This window comes from Lynx rufus, unplaced genomic scaffold, assembly GCF_022079265.1.
Source record: "Lynx rufus isolate CCGP_SWC_20201006 ecotype Redwood Valley unplaced genomic scaffold, mLynRuf1.p SCAF_8, whole genome shotgun sequence".
NCBI classification, from domain to species: domain Eukaryota; kingdom Metazoa; phylum Chordata; class Mammalia; order Carnivora; family Felidae; genus Lynx; species Lynx rufus.
Genome location: NW_025814896.1, coordinates 52,377,196 through 52,398,919, shown reverse-complemented (window position 1 = coordinate 52,398,919; position 21,724 = coordinate 52,377,196). Strand labels below are relative to the sequence as shown.

Genomic DNA, 21,724 nt, shown 5'->3' with positions numbered 1-21,724 from the left:
TTCTGCTTTTAAGAAAAAGGCTTCATTTTTGCATTCTGAGTTTCTCTCTTAGATTTCTCCATGGATGACTTTAAAGAAACCACGTAACCTCTTTCTGAGCATCATTTTCCTTATCTGTAAGATGAGAACGACTGTCTCTCCTACAGGCTCAGTTTAAACTTTATTGAATGCCTAGTGTGTATGGCAGCCATAGGCAGGAAGGGCATAAGATAAGCAGGAGCCTTGTTCTTGCCCTCACTCGGGTTAGAAAAAGAAGCTCTTACGAGATAAGTGAGAGGGCCTCATGAGAGCCCTGAGGAGGAGTGCCTGATGCAGACAGGAGAATGGGACTGGAGAGGGGTTGAGGCACGGTTTTTTGAAGACCTTATGCTTCACTTCAGTTGTACAAGGATGTTAAAATTAGCAAGAGGAAGATGAAAAGCTCTTCCAGGCTGAGGACTGGCATAAGCAGCAACATTGAGATGGGGGCCTACATGGCATATGTCATGGCTGGGTTGCATGAAGTGAGTGGCAGGGAGTGTCCAGAGATGAGGATTGGAGGAGGTTGGTGGGCCAGGGCATATTGGGTTTGTATTCTTCTTTAAGGGGCTTAACTTTGTGCTCAGTGCACCAGAGAGCCATTGCAGAGTTGAAGCAAGTTCTGGAGAGATACCTGGCTCCTTAGATCACTTGTTGGCTGAGTCTCCTGGATTTGGTTAAAGGCAGAGAGTTAGGAGGCTGCCACTGTAGACCAAGTGTGTAATCATGAGGGCTAGAATGGTAACAGGGCTAAAAATGAGAGTGAAGTAGCACAGAGGGACTAATTTAAAAATGAGTTAGGAGTTAAAATTAGCAGAAGTGGTTGGTTTGAAGGTAAGAAATCAGGGGTGACTGGGAGATTCCTAACTTGGGTGACTGGTTGGATAATGTTGCTGTACCTAAGAGAGTACATATAAAAGGAAGAGCTGGCTATGGGCATGGCAGGAGGGGGTGAGTGGTTTATTTAGTCATCTTGAGTTAGGGTGTCTCCATGAAAGCAGCCAGAAGACAATTTGATGCATGACTGCAGGTTCAAGAGAAAGGTCTGGCCGGTGTTGCTAACATGGGGGGAGTAGTGGAGCCATGAGAGATGGTAAGTCATCAGGGAGAATGTTCATATTGTTCACAAGCAGGGAGCCAGGGTACGAATTAGGGAAGTTGCCACACCTAAAAGGCAGGCAAAGGAAGGGGATCCTACAGAGGAGACAGTGATGGGATGATTGGAAGGACAGGATAATGGCCTGGAGACCAAGGGTTTTGAGTTGAAAATGTCCAGGAGAGCACTGTTTATAAATGTCTAACGTAAGATAAGGATTGAAAAATGTGTTCTGGATTTGCTCTTGCCTAGAAGAATTTATCCGAAGAGAGGAGGAGGGAGTGAGATAAAAGCGAGAAGGACTCAAGATAGACTTCTTCTAGTCACCTCCCTAGGCATGTGTGCCCTCTTTGTTCATGACAACACCCTGTTTCCTTCACAGTGCGTGGTGATCAGTAAAGAATTGGGACACAAAGAAATGGCAGATGTTTGCCTCTCTGGATTTTAATTGCAATAACATAAGTTACTTTCTTGAAGAGAATTCCATATGCTGGGAATTTAGCTCACAAGACTTCCGTTCTTTTACTTCTCCCAGGAGAGATTGTGGCTGCTTTCCAGGGTTTATATCTCCGGTATAGTACTATCCCTCATGGGAGTGGGGGTGGGAGGCCTCTTCTTACCCACAAACAGCCTTGTACTTCCAGTTTCCTTCTGTATCCCACTCACACCCCCCAAAACAAAGTAAGTAAATCAAGGCCAGAAAAGTCCTCTGGCTGGAATTGTACATACGTTTAGTCTTGTATTTCAAGTCCAAACCCAACTCTGGTGGTCAGGCTTTAGAGTGAGCCATGGAGATGGAGCCTGTGTGGTGCCTCCAGGGGTGCTGGGCCAGAGCCCTGAAGTTTAGAGCTCACTGCCTACAGCTTGTCTTAGGTGAGCTCTTTCACCTCTCCAGACATCAGACTGCTTCCCTATAGAGTAGATGGAGTTCCAGGGTGCCTGTCACATCTGCCCTTCTACTGACAGTCGCCATCTCTCAATACTGCCAATACCCAGTCTCCATTTTTGGCATAACAAGCAAAGGTGAGGAATTGTTCTCTTGTTTTTAAAGATTAACCTCAGGTCCTATAACCAAGAAATGCTGTTATCATTCTTAAAATGACTGCTTTATAATAAATTTTTTAAGGGACTTTCTTGTAATATTCTCAATGAATCAGGGCAAGGAAGTCTTCATTCATGGAGGTGGAAGCCTGTATTAAATGCTCCTGAGTTCCTCCATCTCTACCAAAGAGCCCTTGATTAGTCTTCAATGGAAACTTGGCATCCAGGAGTCCTGCGAGATGACTCAGTCGGATGTATGAGGCCTCATTAGCATTGGCCCTGCTCCTTCTCTGCACTGTGTGTGTCAAGGATATCTGGGACAGAAGGCTATTTCCCCTACTTAGCCTGCCAGAGTTTGGCCTGCCTGCCTTTAAACTGGGCTGAGCTACCAGGAGGATAAAATAGACTAGCTGTTCAACAATGACATGGTAAAGCATTCAGAGGAGACTTAAAAGAGGCTCTATTATTTCAAACATGTAGATACTATCAAGATCCAAAAGGGTGGAGAATATCTTTTTATGAAAGCTTCACCTCTTTCTATACTAATTATTGTTTGTTTTTCTAAATATTTTCTGCACAGCTTTCAATAAATTTGTGGATGAATTTCTTAACTTAGTAAGGTACATAAAACAACAGGATATGAGTTATGACATTTAGGGGTGTTGCCTTATTGCTTCAGAACTTTGGGGTTATCGTGTAACATACCATGTCACATGACTTGACTGAATGCAGGAAAAAAGCCCTCAATTTGGTTTCATTGGTTTAAATATAGCTCAAGGCAACAGACACAAAATTAAGATGAGGAAGTACTATACAGTATAGGAAACAGGAGCTTTTAAAGATAATCCACTGTAATCTGGAACTGGTTGCCCAGGCCCTGATAAATGAGAGAAAATAAGAGCAAAAGTACCAGAAAGGAGATTCTTTATTCTTGAGGTGAGAAGAGAGTGTAGAGGCTCATCAGGTAAAGTGCTCGGAATATCAACTTGCTTTTGCAGAGGTGGGGCTGTGTGTGCAAAGTGATTAAGACAGAGGAGTGGAAGTCTGAGAGAAGACATCCATCGAAAAGACATTCGTCTAAACTTGCATATCTAGTAACAGGAACAGTCTTGGGTAAGTTGTAGTAGCTTTTAGCCATGGTAATTAAATTTTTCTTTTCGCTGCTGCAAAGTGTAATGGTTGTGGTTCTAACTTCCTGTGGGTGCATATTTAATTACTGAGTATATGTAAAAGTAACTTTATATTTTGTTGGTTTTATTTTTTTTTTAATTTTTTTTTTCAACGTTTTTTTATTTATTTTTGGGACAGAGAGAGACAGAGCATGAACGGGGGAGGGGCAGAGAGAGAGGGAGACACAGAATCGGAAACAGGCTCCAGGCTCCGAGCCATCAGCCCAGAGCCTGACGCGGGGCTCGAACTCACGGACCGCGAGATCGTGACCTGGCTGAAGTCGGACGCTGAACCGACTGCGCCACCCAGGCGCCCCATATATTTTGTTGGTTTTAAAGTGGATGAGGAAGGGAGGCTATACCCTTATATTTGTAGAGAAAACATTAACAGTCTTGATAATGTTTTGTGCCATATGGTCCTGCAGAAGCATAGAGTGCTTTTTGTCATTTTATTACATTAAATATTTTTAACCCACATTCTGTGTAGGGTCTTAAAATAAAATAATCATATACTGTTTAGCACTACGGTTAGTGAGTATCTGTCTTGCCATGGTATGGAAAAAGCAACTATAACTACTTGAGTTATTTATTCGTTAACCTATATAAGTCTGTAAAAACCAGCAGGCCATTTTTAAAGTGACCTTAATGCACTAAATCTACATTTGTAAAACATTTATTGAGAGGTGATTATTCACCCCAAAAGGATCTTGTGCCTTACACATGATCTGCCTTACACAGTGTACTTCCTTAGAGATTTAAATGTAGTTATGAAGACATTTATTTTGCAGTCAGTCTCCAGAAACATGATAACCTTGAGAGGAACAGAGCTGTGATGTAGAATAGGGTGATGTGTAAGGGACTTTCTTATTTTGTATGTTACATATTTATAGATATGTTTTTTATAAACACATTGTCATGAAATAAGCAATAGTTATAGTATTAAGAGAACAGATTTATTTTTTTCAGGGACAAGAAATAAAAAGTTCTAAAGGATGATCGCTTTGCTTTGGGTCTTGCAAGTTAATAGAAATTAACTTCAAATTAACTGCCTTGCAACAACAAGGCAGTGTACATGGCTCATAGAATAAAAAATGAAAAAGATACTTTGGATAAACATACATAAAGGTGGTGTAAAAAAAATTGCCCACAAATAACCAAGCACAATCAGACCAACATGAGTATACTGTCAAGTTTGGAGGCATAACCAAAAGTAGGAGTGACCTGTAATTCTCAGGGACCAGCACCATTTAGTTGATTCTTAAGTTGGGCTTTGAAGAATGAGTAAATTTCAGCATTTAAACAATGATGGGGAAGGGTATTCTTCTAGCGAGTTGGTGACATCTTCAGCAAAGGTCAGTTTTACTTCCTTGTTCAGAATCCTCCCATTGCCTTTTCACCTCGCCTGAATGGAACCTGGAATCCTTATTCTGGTCTGCAAGGGCATACTTGATATGCACCCTGCCCTTGGTTTCCTCTTTCTTTCAGATGCCATATCTCTACTGCCCCTTTCCACTAGACTCTAAGATTGATGAAGCAGGGGCTTTGTCTTCCATGTTCCCTGCTGTATCTCCAGTGCCTAGCTCTAAGTGCTCAATAAATGAGTATACAATGAATGAAAAGAATTCAAAAGACATCTAATGTGCTAGGATGTAAGATGTGTTTGCAGGATAAGAGTGATAGGGAGTGCGCATAGATTACTGGTCTTGAATACGATATAAAGTTTTGGGTGATTTTAAGGGACTGGATATGGTAACATTGCAGTGTGAAGGATGGACCTGGAGAACTCCCGTTGCCTGACTACTATTGCAGAGATTTGCTTCTCTCTCTTTTGCTTTTTTTTTTTTTTCTTAAATCTGCTCCCCTTCTCTTATGTTTTCTTTCTCTCACTAATTCTTTCCCTTACCCCCTGTGATTCTGTTACCATCTTCTATCTTTTCTAAAGGGAGGAAATCTGTCAGGAGCTGGTCCTTCTTCTCTATCCCCCAGCCCCACCAGGACCCACCAGAACCTGGAGTTGTTGTCCTCCTGTGGAAGGGGTCCTAGTGGTAGAATGAGATTCAGACGCTAGATTGCATTGATGCATAATAAACTTCTTCAAGCCAGACTGTCAAAAGGATTGGCATTTGTAATAAATAATAGCAGGTATTTGGGAAAAGTCAGGTGGAAAAAGAGGGGAATTCAGTCTTCAGGGTTGTCAGCTCAGCACACTATTAGCAACAACTTGGAGGAAATCATAAAAAATTTTTCACAGATCAGCCAGAAATAAACTCCAGACTGCCAAATCAGGTGTGATTTCTTAGAGAAGTTGCTTTTCATTCCCTATGATCCTGTTTGGTCTGGTCAGTAATCAAAAGTCAATATTAAGTTTGATTTTACTTCTTTCTAAGACCATTATAAAAGTCTTCATTCATTGTGTATCTGATGAGACACAGGGAAATAAAGGATGTATCCATGCATCTTAGGAGAATGGAGTGCACACACATGAAGTAGCTAAAATTATAACAAAGCTACATTTAAATTTAGGCAGTAGCAGGATGCCTGGGTGGCTCAGTCGGTTAGGCATCTGACTTCGGCTCAAGTCATGGTCTCACACTTCATGGTTTCAAGCCCCATGTCAGACTCTGCTGATAGCTCAGAGCCTGGAGCCTGCTTCAGATTCTGTGTCTCCCTCCCTCTCTGCCCCTCCCCCGCCCATTTTCTCTCTCCCTCCATCTCTCTCTCTCTCAAAAATAAATAAAAGATAAAGAATATTTTAAAAACAAATAAATTTAGGCAGTAGCAATGAGCTATTGATAACGATCCTAAGGAGAAAGTGAGCAGCAGCCAGAATTTTGACATAAATTTTAACGATTTGTCAATGTGTGGACCAGTGGAGAGGTGAAGGGAAGAATATGGCAGATAAATAAATGATGGAAATAGATAATACAACTGTGGGGAAGGGGACAGATTTTGCTAGAAAGCGCCCCACATCCCTGACTGGTAAGGGTGATTCTGTAGAAGTAATTAGAATGGAAAGGAAGGAAAAAAGAGTCTTGTACTCCAGACTTTCTATGACTAACCCCAAAATGACTAAATCAGCAGCCGAACATACCCACAGGGTTTCTGAGACTCCAAGAAAGGGAAGTAACAGTCACTGAGAATGCACTTTGTGTTGGTAAGTGCTTAAATGTTTTCTTTCTATTGAAGTCCTTGAAACATTGAGGGGGTTTTATTATGACCACATTTATAAATGGAGACCTAATCTGTAGGTGAAGAAATCTGCCCTGGCTAATAAGAGATAGAGCCAGGATTCTAGTCCAGGCTGCCACTTCCCCTTGTTTTCTGGGATACATTTCTTTATTCAGTAAACCTAGATTGGTGCTATCCAATAAACACATGAGCCACATCATATGTGTAGTTTAAACTTTTCTACTAGCCAGTGCAAAATGAAACAGGTGAAATTTATTTTCATAATATATTTTCTTTAACTCCATATGCCAAGCTATTGTCCAAACTATATACATATCATGTAACATATTAAAAACTATTGAGATATTTTACATTTTTGTGAGCTAAATCTTTGACATCCCAAGTCTGTTTTACACTTAAAGCACATCTTGATGTGAACTTAGCCACATTTCAAGTTGCTGTATGTGGCTACCAAATGAGCAGAAGTCCAAGAAAAAGGATTGAGGCTCATCCTGAAAAATCAAAGGTAGAAGCTCTGCCTTGAAGTCATAGGGAGGAATTAAGATGGGGCAGGAGAGCAGCTTCCCCTAAGATGGGAAAACCGTGGAAGAAAGGTACCGTACATGGAAGGCAGGACTGCTTATTAAAGGAAAGTAAAGATGCAGAGCACAAAGCACAGAGTTTTGGAGTCGCTGTGTTGTACACTGGAAACTAATGTAAACACTGTGTCTCAACTATACTTCAATAAAAAATTAAATTACTAAATTAAGAAAGTAAAAAAAAATGTTTTAAATTAAGAAAATAAAGACATGGGGTGCTTGCCTGGCTCAGGCGATGGAGCATGTGACTCTTAATCTTGGGGTTGTAAATTCAGGCCCCATGTTGGGTGTAGATATTACATAAAAATAAAATCTTAAAAAAATGTAAAAAAGAAAGTAAAGACATTACCATGTCATTTAAGACATATTACGGACTGAAGGGCCATTTATGGAGAGCAGTAAAGTCATACCAATCTTTATCACTACCTCCAGTAACGACCACAGGAAAACTGTGGCATTGAGTGCTAGATGCTGAACCATATTTAGCCAGGGGGATAACATGTTTTGGCAAATGTGGTAACCATTAAGAATGGAACCACAGCTCTTAATACATATATTTTTATATATGCATGGTGTTGACAAAAGAATGTCTTCTTCCAAAGGCCTAATGCCTTTTTCAGATGGGAAATGTAATGTCCTGCTTTAGGAAATAACCATGAACAAACTACCTTATATGGGAATTTCCACAGACTTCAGCTCCACCTAGAGCAAGATAAATGATAGTTTCAGACTTCTATTGCAGCAAAACAGGAATTATTTTAAAATGTTCTTGGAATTTCCCCTTCATTCCCTTCCTGTGATTGTGCTGCCTACTTTGTTGCCTTTGTCCCACTTAACCCCTGTCTTTCAGTCTTTTCCTGTTATATTTACTTTACTTTTCTTTTCTTTCTTTTTTTTTTTTTTTTTTTTTTTTGATGGTAAGCTGTGTATTAGGGTCATGTTCTCGGTTCTCTTACATCTTGGACTTTAATTCTTCTTCTTTAATTCTTTTTCTACACCTGAAAAATGAAAAGGATGAATTAGAAACCTTCACCATCATTCACATCCTTCACTTTGCAGCTTGGAGACTCATTTTTTAAAATAATAGTGAATATATATATATATATATATATATATATATTTTAATTTTAGAGAGAGCACACAAGCAGGGGAGAGGGGCAGAGGGAGAAGGAGAGAATCTTAAACAGGGTCCACACTCAGCACAGAGCCCAACGAGGGGCTCCATCCCATGACCCTGGAATCATGACCTCAGCTGAAATCAAGAGTCTGACGCTCAACTGAGTGAGCCATGGCCGCCCCCCATGGTGAAATACATTTTTAAGTGTATAGTTCAGTGGCATTAACTACATTAACATTGTTGTGCTACCATCTCCAGAACTCTTTTCCTCTTGCAGAACTGAATATCTTAACTCCCCATTCCCCTCCATCCCCAGCCCCTGGCACCCACCATTCTATTTTCTGTCTCTATGAATTTGACTACTTCAGATACCTCATGTTACGTTTAATCGTAAGCATTTGTCTTTTTGCAACTGGCTTATTTCACTTAGTGTAATGTCTTTAAGGCTTATTCATGTTGTTGTATGTCTCAGAATTACCTTCCTTTTTGAGGCTGACTAATATTTCATTGTGTGTATATATCACATTTTGTTTATTCATTTGTCAGCAGATATTTGTGTTGCTTCCACTTTTGTTTTGGCTGTCATGAATAATACTGCTGTGAACATAGGTGGACAGATATCTCTTGGAATCCCTGTTTTCAGTTTGTTTAGATACAGAAGTAGAGTTGTTCGGTCACATGGTAACTCAGTTATTTTTTGAGCATGACCATACTGGTTTTCATAGTGACTGCACCATTTCATATTCCCACTGATGGTGCAGAAGGGTTCCAATATCTCCACATCCCGAACGTTTGTTATTTTCCTTTTTTCTTTTTTTTTTTAATAGTAGCCATCCTAATTTGTTTAAGGTGGTATCTCATTTTGATTTTGATTTGCATTACTCTAATGACTAATGATATTGAGCATCCTTTTATGCACTTATTGGCCATTTGTATACCTTCTTTGGAGAAAAGTCTATTCAGGTCTCCTGCCCACTTTTTAATCTGGTTGGTTTTTTGGTTGTGGTTGAATTGTATGAGCTCTTTATAGATTCTGGATATTAACTCCTTATCAAATATATAATTTGCAAATATTTTCTCCCATTCCATGTGTTGTTTTTTAACTCTGTTGTTTATGTCCTTTGATGCACAAAAGGGTTTTTTTTTTGCTTTTTTGGGTTTTTTTGAGGGCTTAACGAACAGCATTTATTATCTCTTAGTTCTGGAGGCCAGGTGTCTGAGATCAAGGTGTTGGCTGGGCTGGTTCCTCCTCAGAAGGTTATGGGGGAGAATCTGTTCCATGTCTCTCCCCTATCTCCTGGGGCCTTTCCTGGCAAGCTTTTGCATCCTTGACTTGTAGAATCATCACTACCATTCCTGGGTTTGTTCTCATGGCCTCCTTCCTGTGTGTATGATGCACAGAAGTTTTTAATGTTGATGTAGTCCCAGTTGTCTATTTTTACTTTTGTTGCCTCTGCTTTTGGTGTCCTATCCAAGAAATCATTGCCACATTCAGTGTCATGAAGCTTTTCCCATATGTTTTCTTCTAAGAGTTTTATTTGACCCATTTGGAGTTAATTTCTGTATATGGTGTAAGATTAAGAGTTCAACTCAATTTTTTTGCTTGTGGATATAAATTTTCCCACCACCATTTGTTGAAAAGACTCTCCCCATTGAATGGTCTTGACACCCTTGTCTAAATGGTGTTGACACCCATTTGACCATATTTGTGAGGGTTTATTTCTAGGCTCTCAGTTCTATACCATTGGTCTGTGTGTCTGTCTGCTTTTTTTTTTAATTTTTTTTTAATGTTTATTATTTTTGAGAGAGAGAGAGACAGAGAGCAAGCAGGGAAGGGGCAGAGAGAGGGAGACAGAATCGGAAGCAGGCTCCAGGCTCTGAGCTCTCAGCACAGAGCCCAACGCAGGGCTTGAACTCACAGACCCCGAGATCATGACCTGAGCCGTAGTTGGCCACCCAACTGACCGAGCCGCCCAGGCGCCCCTGTGTGTCTGTCTTTATGCCAGTTGCACGCTTGCACACTGTTTGATATTAGACTTTTATAGTAAGTTTTGAAATCAGTGTGAGACCTCCAACTTTGTCTCTTTCAAGATTCATTTGGCTTTTTGGGGTCTCCTGGAATTTCATATGGATTTTAGGATGGATTTTTTCTATTTCTGCAGAAAAACATTATTGAGATTTTGATAGGGATTAAAGCCTCATTTTTGAATTCTGTAAAGTAAGGGGGTTATTTTTGCCCAGGAATTTAAATCAAGGCAGAAGTTTCTACCTATAGCAAGATGTCAAAGAAGGCTTGGAGGCTTGGGGATGGCCTTAGGCATCTATGGGTGGTGGGAGGCATATGCTGGAATAGTTCTGTTGGAGCAAAGATTAGGAACAAGGAATGATCTCACATATACTTGCAGTAGTGCCTTAAAACATGCTTAAGGAATTGTGTAGGGGTCTTCACTCTCTGCTGCAGACACTTTTGACTTCTGATACCCTTTTTGACTTCTCTGTGACCCAGTAGTAGTATACTGAGTGGCTGACATTGCTATAGTAATTAATTATCTTCCCCACTTTGTTTCTAAATTTTTTTTTCAACATTTATTTATTTTTGGGACAGAGAGAGACAGAGCATGAACGGGGGAGGGGCAGAGAGAGAGTGAGACACAGAATCGGAAACAGGCTCCAGGCTCTGAGCCATCAGCCCAGAGCCCGACGCGGGGCTCGAACTCACGGACCGCGAGATCGTGACCTGGCTGAAGTCGGACACTTAACCGACTGCGCCACCTAGGCGCCCCTTCCCCACTTTGTTTCTAATATGCTATTTAATTCTTACAAAAAGATTGTGAAGTAAACAGACATGTGCTGTCTTTGATGTACAAGCAAGGAAAGTGAAGACTTTGCAGAAAACTTGCTGGTGGCTATGTAATAGCTAGAATGGCAGAAAAGCCAGAGGGAGGCCTCAGGAGCCTAGTGCAGCCTTCCCTCTGTGGGGCACTTGGGCACCAAAGCCAAAGGGTAGAGATGTGATCACTCCTTACAGTGGTGGAGGCTTTATGGAAACCATCTAGCATAACCCACTGGCTTCTTTGACTCTCTGCTGCCTGTCCTTAAGGGGACACAAAAGAGTGTGCTAAGTTGGGGGAACTTAGTGTGCTAAGGCGGCTCATTGTGGGAAGGGGGTTCACAGTTGGAAGGAAAAAAAATGGCTGGCAATGAGGCCAGAAAGGTAAGTACGTTGTGAAGAGTTACGTTGTTAGAAGATGGGGGAGGGACAGTACATGGTTCCCCCAACTGAAAAGGCACTTTGAAACCAGAAAAGGAAGCAGGTGGCTCCATACAGTTTACAGACTTTTATTTAGGGTAATTTACTGACAAGGGGGCAAAGGGTGGGGAGGATAGAGCAGAAAACAATCCATGGCAGCTGCATAGTTATTTTCCACAAAGTCCAGATCTTAGTCTACAGATTTTATAGAGCAAGGGGACATGCAGAAGGGCACTATAGTGAGATCAAAGGGTTTGCACACACCTCAAAGGGCTTGCATGCACCTGACAGCTAACCTTTAATTAGATCTTGTGGCATCACCTGTGCGTCAGGAAGGGGGAGGGCTATGTTATATCTAACATAGAGAGGCCAAAACAAGCCTTACTCATCCCAGCCATGGCAGGCATTTCTAAGGTATGCATGTCAGTCTCCAAGGGGCCTGGAACATATAGCCCCCAAAGAAGCCATCAGTTGAACTTGAACATGATACAGAGCCAAAGGGATGGGGTCAGTATTGTCAGCACTCCTACATATGTTGCATATGTTATGCCAAAGTCTTTAAACTGTATCCCATATAAAATAGACATCCATAGAAATTTTCTAAACTGAGACATGGTATGATCAGATTTGCACTAAGAAAAACTTTGATGGCAGTAGGGGAGAGGAGAAATATTGATAATGGTGATATTTATTTTGTATTTAACACTTAGTATGTGCCACTTAAAAATAAAATAGCCAGTTATTTTCCTAGGAAAATGAGTTTATCTGGGAATAGGATTGGAACTGCAATTTGGGACAAGTAAACTATGGCAAACCATAGGTAAGTCCAAAGGGACAAAGAGAAGCTTGCTTTTATTAGGTGTTAAGGGGAAATTGGGGAGGATTGTTGTGAACAAAAGTTCACTAGGGAAGAACAGGAGTTTGAGACTGTGATTGATTTTGGAGCAGGGAGCAATTGTCCTACTTTTTCTTAAAATCCAGAGATAAAATTTCTATGGGAAAAGTGCCCTTTCTTGTCAAGATAAGAATTACCTTCCTTCTTCCTGCTGATTATGAGTGGTGATGGTGCGTTAGTTAGAGCTCCCCCTTCAGGGCTTCCTGCCATTTTCAGTGAGGTTTCCATGTGCTTTTCATAGGAGCTGTATGGGGTATGGCTATAACAATTTCCTTTTTAGAAATAAAAGTGGGGCACTGGGGTGGCTCAGTCCATTAAATGTCTGATGTCATCTCAGGTCATGATTTCACGGTTTGTGGGTTTGAGCCCCACATTGAGCTCCGTGCTTACAACTCAGAGCCTGGAACCTGCTTTGCATTCTGTGTCTCCCTCTCTGTCTGCCCCTCCCCCACTTGCACTCTGTTGATCTCGCTCTCAAAAATAAATCAACATTAAACAAATTTGAAAAAAAAGAAAGAAAAGAGGGGCACCTGGGTGGCTCAGTGGGTTAAGCATTGACTCGATTTTGGCTCAGGTCACCATGGTTTGTGAGATCAAGCCCCAAGTGGGGCTCAGCACTGACAGTGTGGAGCCTTCTTGAGATTCTCTCTCTCTCCCCCTCTCAAAATAAAGAAATAAACTTTTTTTTTAAAGTGGGGGGCCTGGATGGTTCAGTGAGTTAAGCATCCAACTCTTGGTTTCAGCTTGGGTCATGATCTTGTAACTTCATGGGTTCAAGCCCCACATCGGGCTCCGTGCTGGCGGTGCAGAGCATTCTCGGGATTCTCTCTCTCCCTCTCTGCCCCTCTCCCCTCACGTGCTCTCTTTCAAAATAAATAAACTTTTTTTTTTTTTTAAAAAGTAGCTATTAAGTATAAAAGCTGGGATCTGAGTTCAAGGCTGGTTGACTCTGAACCCAGCCTCTTAAGGAGAGTGAGGATGGGCTCATCAGCTGGGTATGCAGGACACTATGGGAAGGACCTTAGACATGTAAATATAAATGAAGAGAGAAATGGAAATGACATCTCATGCATTAAATCAACTACTTTTGGTGAGTGGGTTGGTGAGAAAGAAGTTGCTGAGGATGACTTCAAGAGTTTAGTTTGGGCATCCAGGTGACCAGGGACCCTCTTTTTTTTTCAGTTTATTTATTTATTTTGAGAGACAGAGACAGTGTGAGTTGGGGAGGGGCAGAGAGAGAGGGAGAGAGAGAATCCCAAGCAGGCTCCACACGGTCAGCACAGAGCTCAACGTGGGGCTCGAACCCATGAAACTGCAAGACCATGACCCAAGCCAAAACTAAGAGCTGGGCTCTTAACCCACTGAGCCACCCAGGTGCCCCACCCAGGGACACCTTTGATCAGAAGGCCATATTGGGCACTGCTGTACAATATTTGGGGGGCAGTGGGGGCAGCTGGTGATAAATAGAATGTAGTGAAACATGCCAGTTATCTAATACCTTTACTGTATAGGTATTGCTTGTGCAATTAATTTTACACAGGGACGTGTTTCTAACTAGTTAAGATTCACTGTGATACAATTTTTAGGTTTATTTCTCTCTAACCTGGATATTCGGGAAAGATGTTGATCTCTCGTAAAATTTACTATTAAAAATACTGAATTCTAGGGGTGCCTGGGTGGCTCAGTCAGTTGAGTGTCCAACTTCAGCTCAGGTCATGGCCTCACAGTTTGTGGGTTCAAGCCCTGCATTGGGCTCTGTGCTGACAGCCTGGAGCCTGCTTTGCATTCTGTGTCTCCCTCTCTCTCTGCCCGCCTCCCCCCAACACCACTTGTTTGTTCTTTCTCTCTATCTCTCTCTCAAAATAAACATTAAATTTTTTTTTAATACTGAATTCTAAAGTACAAAATGAAGTGAAACTTAATGTTATGTACAAGGTTTCTTTTTACTGTGTTCTTTCTGTTCATTTACTTCTGGGTTTTGACGTTTGTGTGTAGATCTTCATTTAGCTATTAATGGAATTGCATCTGAAAGCCCATCTTTCTGCTGGTCTTGACTATTTAACCTTAACGTGTCTTACGTTGATCCTTCTCTCTTAAACAGTTTCTTTCCAATAACTCTCTCATACTTTTCTTCTTCTGAGTGGGCTTCCTACCAAACTGGCTTTTATGATTTTTGTTTTTCCAGCTTTATTGAGATATGATTGGCATATAACATTGTGTAATTTTGAGGTTTACAGTGTGGTGATTTAAGACATGCAATCACCATTTTGTTGACGTTATGGTGAGAACATTAAGACTACTGTCATAGCAACTTGCAAATATATGTATTTTTAACTATGATAGTCATCATGCTGTGTATTACATACCCAAAACTTTCTCATCTTACACCTGGTAGTTTATGCCCTTTGATCAACATCTCCCCATTTCCCCCACCTCTCAGCCCTTGGCAAGCACCATCCTACTCTTCATTTCTATGAATTCGGTGTTTTTAGATTCCACATATAAGTGAGACAGTATTTGTGTTTCTCTGGTTTATTTCACTTAGCAGAATACTCTCAAGGTCCACCCGTGAGGTTGCAAATGGCAGGATTTCCTTTTTTTTTGTAAGCTGAATAATACTACATTGTATATGTATGCATACATATGCTACATTCTTTATCCATTTGTATCAATTGATGGACACTTAGGTTGTTTCCATGTCTTAACTATTGTGAATAATGCTGCAGAAAACAAGGGAATGCAGATATCTTTTTGAGATAGTGATTTCATTTCCTTCAAATGTATACCCAGAAGTGGGATTGATGGATCATATGGTAGTTCTATTTTCAATTTTTTGAGGAACTTCGTACTGTTTTATACAGTGGCAATGCCAATTTACATTCCCACCAACAGTGCACAAGGGTTTCCTTTTCTCCACATCTTACCAATACTTAACTCTTATCTTTCTGATACTAACCATTCTAATAGGTATGAGGTGATATTTACTTGTGGTTTTGAATTTTCCTGATTATTAGTGATGTTGAGTACATTTCATGAACTTGTTGGCTATTTTTATATCTTTGGAACATCTGTTCATGGCCTCTGCCCATTTTTTCGTCAGGTTGTTTGTGTTTTGTCTGTTGAGTTGTATGAGTTCCTTATAAATTTTGGATATTAACCTTTTCTTAGATGCATGATTTGGAAATAGTTTCTTCTTTTCTGTAGGTTTCCTTTTCATTTTGTTGATTGCTTCTTCTGCTGTGTGGGAACTTTCTGGTTTGATGTAGTTCCACTTACTTATTTTTGCTTTTGTCGCTTGTGCTATTGGTATCTCATCCAAAAAAATCACTATCAAGACTGATGTCAAGTTACTTTTCTGCTATGTTTTCTTCTATGAGTTTTATAGTTACAGGTCTTACGTGCAAGTCCTTAATCCATTTCGAGTTAATTTTTGTGAATGGTGTAAGATAGGGGTCCAGTGTTATTCTTTTGCACCTAGCATATGTTTTATGTTTTCTGTTTTATTATTATTTAGAAGTGGTAAGATGTTTTTAATAATGGTTATGTATCAAGTAAGTGGCTTACTCAGGCTTCTCTGTGGGTTACATCCATATGATCTTGTACCTGAGAATTAACAATGCCTCTTTTTAAACTTCCTTTCTTTTTCTGAAAATTGTGTGCATGTAATATCTTTAGGAGCCACATGATGGCAGAAGCAGTGCTTTGAAATTTGTGGACTTACAAATATGCTGTCTAAGAGAACGTCTGCTCTGTATTTTCATCCTTTTTTCATTTAAAAAAAATGGCATAGGATTTACTAGAAGGAGGCTTCAAATGCCTATCACATATCTGAAGAAAGAAAACATTACAAATATAGTCGAGGGGCACTTGCATGGCTCAGACTGTTAATTAAACGTCTGACTCTTGATTTCAGCTCAGGTCATGATCTCATGGTTGGTAAGTTCAAGCCCTGAATTGGGCTCTGCATTGACAGTGGGAGCCTTCTAGGGATTCTCTCTCTCTCCCTCTCTTTCTGCCCTTCCCCCACTCGTGTGCACACACACTCTCTCTCACACATAAATAAACTTAAATAAAAATTTAAAAACATCAAAAAAATAAAAAATAATTTAAAAAACAAATATAGTTGAAATCTCTTGGTATACTTTCCTGTTTCAGATATCCTCCCATCCACTTTTCTTCCATGAGGAAAACATTTTCCTAAATTTGTATTACTTCTGTGTATGTCTTTATACTTTTATTACACAGTTATGTTTTCTTAGCAGTGCATGAGATTGTTTCTTTTGTTTTAGATTGTATATAGTGTATGCTATTTGTGTTACTATGAAACTTAGAGTTTTGACTTAACATTTTTTAGATTAATTCATATGGATTTATGTAGCTTTAGTGAATTACTTTCATTTGTAGCTATATAGTATTCCATTGAAGAGATCACAACTTTTTACATCTTGTTTCTTAATGATAGACATTTAGAGAGACGGTACAATAGAGTGATTATAGATTGGAGAGCTGGGGACCTGATATACCCATTCAGACTCCAGTGCTGTCATTTGCTAAGTATAGAGTTTGGTTTCTACTTCTGCAAAATAGGGATAGCACTTGTGTCACAGGGTGTTGTGACCATTACATGAAATAGTATGTAGAGCATTAACACCATAAGCATTATTGTCATTAGCACCACAACAAGATGACAATAATGTAGAATCAGTGTTATTTTGTGCCATTTATTAAATTCTGTTGAAATGGAAGTCATCCTGTAAGAAGGGGGGAGTATAGTGAAAACGAGGGCTTGTAGACAGTCGAGGTGGCTTCTTTCAGATGACTTCTGTTTTCTCTAAGGTAAGCAAGGTTATCCACAAGAGTGATGGGAAAGGAGGGTGGACGGATGATTTGAGAGTGCTGAGGGTTTGAAGTGGCCTTGTTTGGGGCATTGTCTGGCTAGGTGTTTGCAAAAGAATTTCCTGTTTCGGTGTATATACTCTTGTTTGTTTTGTTTTTTCTCACCAACCTTTTCACCTCACAAGTCATGAAGGCTCCACCTCCATTCTCGAGTCTTCTCTTTCCCTCCTCACATGGCACATCTTGCTGCCTAGCTGGTCTTTCACAGATGGATCTATCCAGGCCTATAACCTTCTCCATCCTGAATCCAAACCATTTGTGACCCTTTATCACACGTTTCATAATATTTCCTAGCTTGGCATTGACAGATCTTCAAAATATGGCCCTGTCTTGATGCCTTATCTTCTACTTCTCTACTCATACTCTTTTCACAAAATGAGGCTATCTGCTGTTCTCTGGGTCAATTTACCACCATTCTGTGCTTTTGTTCTATTTCTTTCTTCTCTACCTAGAATATTATTTTCTCCTCTCTCCCTGTGCATGTGGGGGCTGTTTTTATACTGCTGTCAGGGTATTATGTTATGACTTCAAGGTAGTTATGCTTGTTTTCATCCCCATTGGTTGAATTTTGTTTTAAGTTAAAATAATTTTAGTATGAAAATTTTCTAATATAAAAATGGAAGAAATGAACCTCCATGTACTCATTACTCTGCCTTAGTTACTGTATTACCATGTTTGCTTCATATATCTTGTTTTTGTCTCTTTTTTAATGGAAATATAATTGACATAGTTTCAGGTATACAACAAAATGATTTGATACTTATATACTGTGAAATGATTACTACAGTAAGTCTAAATATCCATTAAGATAGTTACAAAAATTTTCCTTGTAACGAGGACGTTAAGATCTATTCTTAGCAACTTTCAAATATGCAGTGCAGTATTATTAACTACAGTCACAATGTGTATGTTACATCCTTGTGGTTTTTTTATTTAAAAAATTTTTTTTAATATTTATTTTATTTTTGAGAGAGGGAGAGAGACAGAGCACGAGCATGGGAGGGTCAGAGAGAGAGAGGGAGACACAGAATCCGAAGCAGACTCCAGTCTCTTGAGCTGTCAGCACAGAGCCTGACATGGGGTTCAAACTCCAGAGTGGCGAGATCATGACCTGAGCCGAAGTCGGACCCTTAACCCACTGAGTCACCCATGTCCCTTCCATGATTTATGTTATAACTGGAAGTTTGTACATTTTGACCACCTTCACCAATTTTGCCTACTCCCCAATTCCCACATCTGGCAACCACCAATCTGTTCTTTGTATCTCGGAGTTCTTTTTTCTCTGTGTTGTTTGTTTGTTTGTTTGTTTGTTTTAGATTTCACATATAAGTGAGATCATAAGATACTTGCCTTTCCCTGTCTGACTTACTCCACTTAGCATAATGCCCTCATGGTCCTTCCATGTTGTTGCAAATAGCAAGACTTCATTCTTTTTTGTGGCTTAATCACAGTGTGTGTGTGTGTGTGTGTGTGTGTGTGTGTATGTGTGTATACATGAATATATGTATATAAATTGCATTTTCTATATTCTTCCATTAGTGAACACTTAGGTTGGTTCCATGTCTTGGCTTTTGTAAATAATGCCACAAGGAACATGGGGTTGCAGATATCTTCTAACGTTAGTGTTTGTGTTTCTTTCAGATAAGTACCCAGAAGTGCAGTTGCTGGATCATATGGTAGTTCTGTCTTTAAGTTTTTGAGGAACATCCATACTGTTTTCCACAGTAGCTACGCCAATTTACATTCCCACCAACAGTGCACAAGGGTGTTCCCTTTTCTCCATACCTTTGTGAGCACTCCTTATTTCTTGTCTTTTTGTTAGTAGCTAGCCATTCTAACTGATGTAATACAGTATTTCACTGTGGTTTTGATTTGCATTTCTCTGATGATGAGTGATGTGGAGCACTGTAGGACCGTCTGTATGTCTTCTTTGGAAAAATGTCTAGATCTTCTATTTTTTTTTTAAATTTTTTTTTAATATTTGTTTAGTTTTGAGAGACAGAGCACCAGCAAGGAAGGTGCTGAGAGAGTGAGAGGGAGACACAGAATCCAAAGCAGGCTCCAGGCTCTGAGCTGTCAGCACAGAGCCCAATGCAGGGCTTGAACCCACAAACTATGAGATCATGACCTGAGCCGAAATCAGATTCTTAACCAACTGAGCCACCCAGGTGCACTGCCACCCCTTCCCCTATTTTTAAATCAGATTGTTTTATTTGCTGTTGACTTGTGTGAGTTCTTATGTTTTGGATATTAAACCTCATGAGATGTATGATTTCCAATATTTTCTCCCATTTGGTAGGTTGCCCTTTCATTTTGTTGATGGTTTTCTTTGCTGTGCAGAAGCTTTTTAGTTTGATGTAATACCACTTGTTTATTTTTGCTTCCCATGCCTTTGACTTTTGGTTTCAAATTTTAAAAATCATTGCATGGGGCACCAGGGTGGCTCAGTCGGGTAAGTGTCCCACTTCAGCTCAGGTCACGGTCTCACAGTTCATGAGTTCAGGCCCTGCATGAGGCTCTGTGCTGACAGCTCAGAGCCTGAAGCCTGCTTCAGATTCTGTGTCTCCCTCTGTCTCTGCCCGACCTTCTCATGCTATGTGTGTGTCTCTCTCTCAAAAATAAATACACATTAAACTTTATTTTAAAAAAATCATTGCAAAGATGATGTGAGGGAGCTTACTACCTATGTTTACTTCTAGGAGTTTTATGGTTTTAGGTCTTATGTTTCAGTCTTTAAACCATTTGAGTTAGTTTTGTGTGTGTGTGTGTGTGTGTGTGTGTGTGTGTGTGTGTGGTATAAGGGAGTGGTCTAGTGCCATTCTTTGCATGTAACTGTTCAGTTTTCTCAGCACCATTTACTGAGGAGACTTTCCTGTCCTCGTTGTATGTTCTTGGATCCTTTGTCATAAATTAACTGACCATAAATTCATGGGTTTATTTCTGGGCTCTCTATTCTGTTCCATTGAACTATGTGTCTGTTTTTATGCCAATACCATACTGTTTTGATTACTGTAGCTTTGTAATGTAGTTTGAGATCAGCTTTGTTCTCCTTTCTCAAGATTGCTTTGGCTATTGGGGTCTTTTCTCTCTCTTAATTTACTTAAGTATTTAAAAGCAAATCCCAGACATTAGGTCAGTTGATCTCGATACACTTCAGAATTAGTCTCTGATAATCTGGTCATTTTCTTACATAAACATGTGCTATTATCACATCTAACTGAGTGAGTGATAAATCTTTGGTATCAACCAATACCCAGTCCCTGGTCAAATTTTACCACCTATCCTAAGAATATTCTTTTATAGTTGGTTTGTTTGAACCAGGATCTAAACAAAGGCCATACTTATTAATACATTTGATTGTTATGTCTCTTAAATTTCTTTTAATTTGGAGGAAAACCCCTTCCCCATTTTTCTTTCTTGTAATTACTTTTTTGGAGATACTAGCTCTCTTGTCATGTTGAATTATCATTTTGAATTTTTTAAATAAACTTTTATTTTTAGAATAATGTTAGATTTATGGGAAAGTTGCAAAGATAGAGCATTCAGTCTATACCTCTCACCCAGTTTCCTCTCTTGTTAAGATCTTTCATCACCTTCATAGTGTCTTTTTGTCTATTTCAGCATCCTGTCCGGGATACTACCTTGTGTTTATTAGCCTGGGTTGAATTTTAAAGTAATTTCTGATCGTAAGCTCTCTTCTACTGTTGAGAAGAATAGCCATTTTCTGGCTAGGGGGCAGCACACTGTAATGGTTAAAAGCATGATTTAAAACCAAGCGTAAGGTTTCAAATTCTTAATCACATAAAAACTGTATGATCTTGGACAGATTACATGCACTGCTACCACAGTTTCAGCATCTTTAAAATGGGAATAATAGGGGCGCCTGGGTGGCGCAGTCGGTTAATCGTCCGACTTCAGCCAGGTCACGATCTCGCAGTCTGTGAGTTCGAGCCCCGCGTCGGGCTCTGGGCTGATGGCTCAGAGCCTGGAGCCTGTTTCCGATTCTGTGTCTCCCTCTCTCTCTGCCCCTCCCCCGTTCATGCTCTGTCTCTCTCTGTCCCAAAAATAAATAAACGTTGAAAAAAAAAATTAAAATGGAAATAATAGTATTATTTACTTTATTGTATCACTGCAGAATATAAATTTGATAAATGCTTGCAGAACATGCCTGGCTTATAGTAAGCACTCAGTAAATATAGCTCTTAACAGAGGTATTATTTCCTAAATCATAGTGAATGTCAGGGAAGAAGCTGGGTCCCATGGTAGGGGAGAGATGAGTTTGCTAAGAGATGAGTTCCTTTGCTTTGTGTGATATGGATCTCAGTAAGTTTTAGGTATTTCACCTCTATCTTAAGAATTTTTGTTCAGTAGAACATATTTCTCTAGTATGTGGAGACCAAATATGGCTTTACAGGGATTTCTTAATATCAGGATTGGGGAATAAAACTGCATACTTTTTTTTCTTTATTATTCTC

The 21,724-nt window shown here is 39.9% G+C and overlaps 1 protein-coding gene across 6 annotated transcripts in view; it reads left to right on the top strand.

The window, feature by feature from the left end:
- The window catches only part of LIMS1 (LIM zinc finger domain containing 1), a 157,129-nt gene that overhangs the window by 55,516 nt on the left and 79,889 nt on the right, over positions 1-21,724 (top strand). The window contains exon 1 of one of the 6 annotated variants that reach the window (XM_047069445.1): positions 595-1,111. The exons of 1 other annotated variant lie outside the window; for it this stretch is intronic. The gene's annotated coding sequence lies outside the window, so the exon portion shown is untranslated. Of the gene's footprint in view, positions 1-594; positions 1,112-2,886; positions 3,269-6,422; positions 6,479-21,724 lie in introns of those variants that run through there. 4 more of the 6 variants (XM_047069447.1, XM_047069441.1, XM_047069448.1 and 1 more) reach the window with 4 other exon arrangements.